Source organism: Chrysochloris asiatica, unplaced genomic scaffold, assembly GCF_000296735.1.
Source record: "Chrysochloris asiatica unplaced genomic scaffold, ChrAsi1.0 scaffold00557, whole genome shotgun sequence".
NCBI lineage: Eukaryota > Metazoa > Chordata > Mammalia > Afrosoricida > Chrysochloridae > Chrysochloris > Chrysochloris asiatica.
Genome location: NW_006409075.1, coordinates 323,634 through 329,898, shown reverse-complemented (window position 1 = coordinate 329,898; position 6,265 = coordinate 323,634).

The following is a 6,265-nucleotide window of genomic DNA, read 5'->3' as shown; positions in this document are numbered from 1 at the left end:
GCAATTCAAACTCACCAGTCACTCCTCAGAAACTCTATACAGGCTTGCTGTGAGTTGGAATTGACTCAGTGGCACTTAACAAGGACAGCAGCAGGAAGTAGTCTCACGGAGCTACACCAACTCTGACTAAGAAGAAAAATCTTGGGGGTCTTCCAAAGACTGAATTTAAGAGTTCCTATTTCAGATTTTCAATGTGGCTTTCCAAGGAGCCCTAGTGGTGCAATGGTTAAAGTGGTTAAAGTGCTTGACTACTAACCAAAAGATTGACAGTTCAAACCCACCTACCATCTCTGCAAGAGAATGATCTGTCTCTCTGTTTCTGTCAAGGCAGCAGTTTAGATCTCCCTGGGAGACTGCTATGAATTGAATCCACTAAGCATCCAACAATATGTGACTTAAGTTCTATTCATGGGCCTGGCTGCTAGCAGTTGACCTGGATTGTTGATCCTACACTTCAGCTCAACAGGGAGACAGATGAACTCAAAAACTGTTTTCAGGAGGAGGAAGCCACAGAACTGGAGCTTCTGCCCTGCTCCACCTTCAAACTGTCCTACGGATTTCTGAGGGTAGCAGAAAGGACCCAAGATCAAACTAGCAACTTTACCTGGGGACTGGAACAGACAGCCCAGAGCTCCTTCATGCCATCAACTGTAAGGGTCAAGGTTTAGGAAACTCTGCTCTCCTGTACGATGCTGAGAAGTAAATTCTTACACTCAGGAATGAGGAATGGTCCCCTCTGCTCTGGAATCCCAAACTTGTCATAGCCCCATCCCCTCAACCAGCACATCTCTTTCTCTCCATCTCCCCATCTCCTCCAGTCTAGAGAGGCTTTCTCTCCTCTGCAGATGTCGAGGAAGACTGCTCAGCTAAGGAGTCTTCCAGACAGGTCTTGGGCTCTGGGATGCTCCAAAGCCTAGAATTAATTCCTTTGTTTTCTTCTTGAATTTGGGCTGTAAATTTCCATGCCTGGGGTGCCAAGCCAAGAGTTGGTTTGAAAGGCATAAGCTGTCTTGGAAGAAGTATAACAGAATGCTCCTCAGAAGCGATGTTAGCCAGACTTTGTCTCTTGTGCTTTGGACATATTGTCAGGAAGGAACAGTCCTTGGAGACTGTTGGTAAAGTGAAATGTCAATGAAAAAGAAGCAGACCCTCAACAAACAACTGGCAACAACAAAGGGACCAAACCTAACAATTGTGAAGATGGTGCAGAACTGGGCAGGGTTTCAGTCTGTTGTGCTCAGGGTCTCCAAGTCAGAACTGACTTGATGGCACCTAACAACAACAACTACAAGCAAGGACAAGCATTGAAAAAAAAAAAAAATCTTGTGGTCAATACTGCATGTATCACCTAATCATGGATACTACTGTAGTAGTTCAAGTTCAAGAAAGAGGAAGGGACAAAAGGAGCAACTAACTGTCTGTCTTCACTGGCTGTGTGGCAGAGGAGCAGTGCAAGGAGGAACCAAAGTGACTTCTCATTAGCTCTAGTGCAGTCCAGCCTGTTAGGCATTGAGGATCACTTGAAGCAGGTCAAGGTCCAATCTGGTTTATATTAACTTGGGAAATGTCATTCCTTATTTGAAATCAATAAGAGTAAAAGACACAACTCCTCCCATTTATTTCAGAACGGGGAATTAACTCCAACTTCAAAACCAAAACACCCACTGTTGTCCGGTCCATTCAGATTCCTGGTGAGCCTGGAGGACAGAGTAGAACTGGCTCAGAGGGTTTCCAAGGCTGAAATCTTTACGGCAGCAGACCGCTGCATCTTCCTCTCGCAGAGCGATTGGTGGGTTCAAACTGACCACCTTTTGGTTAGTAGATGAGCACTTAACCACTGTGCCACCAGGGTTCCTTACTCAGACTTCAGAGGTCCTAAAATTATAAAGTTTTTCCAGTGTCCTAATTTCATCTCCATATCTGAACTTCATAACAACCCACCTCCTCCTCTGTCCCACAGGCAGAACAAAAGATGCAGGAAGTGCTGGCATTCCTAATGCCCTCTCTTCTTTCCAAACTCCAAACCTGCTTTTATGCACAATATGTGTGGGCATCTGTTGGCTTCCCACCAGCATCCAGTGCCCAATGCGCCCCTCCACGCCCACTCATGACTCCCTTTCCCCTCCTATTGCAGTGCAAATTTTCTTGGGCTTATGTGCCATGGAGTCGGTTCTGACCTATAGCGACCCTGTACAGGGTTTCTGAGGCTGTAAATCTTTACGGGAGCAGAAAGCCTCAGAAGAGCTGGTAGTTTCAAACTGCTGACCTTGCGGTTCGCAGCCCAACTCGTAACCACTACGCTACCAGAGCTCCTTAGGATTTCCCTGTTTGGATGAAAATATACACAACAAAACATGCATCAATTTCTACATGCACAATTCAGTGACGTTGGTTACATTATTCAAGTTGTGCCACCTTTCTCAATACCATTTTCCAAATTATTTCACCACTGTTAACATCAATTCACTGCCCATGAACATTCCCACCTAATCTTTCAAGTTGGTGGGGTCAATTTGATCATATACAGATAATTCAAAAGCACACAATATTCAAGATCACACAGGGTCCATATAAGCCACTGCAGTTGTTGTTACATGCCATCAAGTCGGTTCCGACTCATAGTGACCCTGTATAGGGTTTCCAAGGAGTGGCTGATGAGTTTGAACCGCCGGCAGTGCAGTTCAAACCAACCTCATGGTCCAGTGCATTATCCTGCAGCACCAAACCAGGATCACTTCTATTACTTAAGCCAAAACTGAACTAAATAAACTATTATTTGGTTTAAAGATGACTTCTGCAATGTAGTGAAATGCTTTATACTAGCCTAAACCTAGTGAAGAAGTATAGTCAGAATACTTGTTAGAAGTGAGGATGGCAAGAATTCAAGACTTTGTTTCATATACTTTGGACCTGGGAGAAGGACATCATGCTTGGTAAAGGAGAGGACCAACGAAGAATGAGAAGACCTTCAATGAGATGGAGTGACACAGTGGCTATAACAATGAGCTCAAACACAGAAAGGATTGTGAGGCTGGTACAAGATTGAGCAGTGCTTCATTCTGTTGTACGTAGGGCTGCTCTGAGTTGGAACTGACTGATGGCACCTAAGAACAACAGTCAAGCTGTTCTTACTTCCACAAATTGGGTTGTTCTTGGGTTGTTGATTCATAAGGACCCTGTATAGGCTGTAAATCTTTGCAGGAGCAAAAAGACTCATCTTTCACCAATGAGTGGCTGATGGATTTAAACCACCAACCTTGTGGTTCACAGTCCAGTACTTATCATACAAACCTACCATGGGACTATACAGATAAGGTGCTTATGGATCACCAAGAGGATTGCAAAACTTTACTAATACAAATAAGGTACATGCAAGAGCTCTGGTAGCGTAGTGGTTATGAATCGGGCTGCGAACCTTAAGGCCAGCAGTTCGAAACTAACAGCTGTTTCGCAGGAGAAAGATGAGGCTTTCTGCTCCCGTAAAGATTTACTGTCTCGGAAACCCTGTACAGGGTCGCTATGGGTCGGAACCGACTCGAAGGCACTTAACAACAACAACAACAACTCTTATAGGTTCTGCTGTGGTGCTGTAGGATAAGCACTGGACTGTGAACCAGTCAGTAGTTCAAACCCACCATCTGCAACTTGGAAACCCTAAATAGGATTGCTATGACTCAAAGCCAACTCAACGGCAATTAGCAACGACGACAACAACCCTTGTAGTGGATTAGTCAGTTTTTCTATCCCCCTGGGATTGGGTGAGGGGGCCTTATTACCATCAAGAAGATGCTAGGTGAGGAGGTCACACTATCATCAAGAAGAGCCTGAAGTAGAATGTGTCCTTTATAGCTGGGTCTCTACACTGAGAACCTCTTAGACTCAGGGGACAGAGAGAGCTGTGGCATAAGACAACAGTGGCATGGACTGGCAAGTTAGGTTTACCAATCCATGGAGTGAGAAAGCTGAGAGTCTGCAGGCAGGAGGCTTCCTAGAAGAGTGGGATGCTTCTAGGCACTTATCTGTGAAGCAAAAGAGCTTTGTAACCAAAAGCAACCTACAAAAACAAGACTATACCATGCTCATGAATGTTGTTGTTGTTATGTGCCGTGGAATCAGTTCTGACTCATAGCGACCCTGTATAGGGTTTCCAAGACTGTAAATCTTTACAGGAGCAGAAAGCCTCATCTTTCTCCTGCAGAGCAGCTGGTAGTTTAGAAATGCTGACCCTGAGGTTCGCAGCCCAATTCGTAACCACTACACTACCAGAGCTTCTTAGGAAGACTTAAAATTGTAAAAATGTCAACAGTACTCAAAGAAATCTCTCTATATATAATGCAATCCCAATCCAGATTCCAATATCATTCTTTAAAGAGATGCAAAAATTAATCACTAATTTTATACAGAAAGGGAGCAGACCTCAGATAAGCAAAGTTTTACTAAAGAAGAAGAACAAAGTAGGAGGCTCATTATTTTCTGATCTCAACATCTACTACACAGACACAGTGGTCAAAGCAGTCTGGTACCTGGTACAATGAAAGACACATAGACCAGTGGAACATAATTGAAAACCCAGAAGTAAATCTAGTCAGCTGATCTTTGACAGAAGATCAAAAACACATCAAATGGGAAAGAGATAGTTTCTTTAATAAGTGCTAGCAAAACTAGGAGCTCTGGTAGTGCAGTGGTTACGAATTGGGCTGTGAACCTCAGGGTCAGCAGTTCGAAACTACCAGCTATTCTGTGGGAGAAAGATGAGGCTTTCTGCTCCTGTAAAGATTTACAGCCACAGAAACCCTGTTCAGGGTTGCTATGAGTCGTAACTGACTCCACAGCACATAACAACAACAAGCAAAACTAGAAACGATTTGCATAACAATGACACAAGACCATATACAAAAATGAACTCAATGTGGATTAATGACCTAAATGTGAAATCTAGAACTATAAAGATCATCAACGTAAAAATGGGGACAAACTTAGGGGCTCTGATACATGGCATAATTAAAGTATCAAACAACTGAAACCCCACAAACAGCAGAGACAAAACAGATCACTAGCAAATCCTAAAAATTAGAAACTTATGTGCAACAAAATATTTCACAAAAAGAGTAAGGTGAGTGCTCACAAACTGGAAAAAATTTTTGCAATGATATATCAGAAAAATGACTAATTAATCTCTAAATTTCATAGAAAACTTCAACACCTCAACAAGAAAAAGACAAACAATTCAATTTAAAAATGGATAAAGGAGAGAACAAACAAAATGGTGGACAGGTGGAAGTACAGTGAGGAGCTCCATCAGCAACAACACAGAATACCCGACCAAGCAGGCTCAGGGGATGGTCCCAGAACTCTGAACCACATATAAAGGAATATCTAGACGGTTGGAAGGCTTACAGCTAGGGGAATTTGTAGCAGAAGCAAGAAATCCATTGTTTTCTAATTCAAGATGTTCAGCTGCTCCAGAAGCCTCCATCTTGGGTGAGACCAAGTGGGGGAAGATTTAGAGCAGCCACAGATGCCTGACAGAATCACGGAGATAAAGGTGTGGACATTCTGTTCTTTTGGTATCTGCTCATTGGTCCCTTGCTCTCTGCGTACCTCCATTCTGGTGACTATAGGGGTGTCTGAGCTAGTGGGCTCCCCAGCCCCACCCTCGGAGGGTTCTACCACGCATGTGCACAGATCTCCTAGAAATTTAAAGAGACAGTTTCCAATTAAAACCAAACAGCCACAGCCAGCCCAGAACTGTTCACAACTAAAGAAAAAGGCCTGAATGCGGATTGTGGAACAGGACAGGCAGATTAAAAAGGAAACAGACTGAAAATTAAATCCTAAATTACGTCAAAATGATTAACAGTGGCATGTTGAAATTTCTCAAGAAGAAGAGTGAAAAGGGAAGCCCATTTCCTGATCACATCTACTTGGAGGCAAACAGAAAGCATAAAAAATACCAAAATACATACCTATCTAAGTATTAAGGCCACAGATAACTCCTGAATATGCCCAAAAAACAGAAGCAGAAGACCATATCTGCACATGTCAAGAAATGAGATAAAGTGACTGAGGCAAATGAACTGGAAGTAGACCTACACTCCATACTGGAAGATGGGGAGGCTTTGGAAATGCTGGAGAAGGAATTCAGAAAAATGATTATAAAATGTATCAAAACACTATGAGAAAAATAAGGAAGAAGTCAGGAAAGCACTACAAATAAGATAAATACAGCATTGGAAATAATTCAAAACCTACAGAAAGAGGTCCA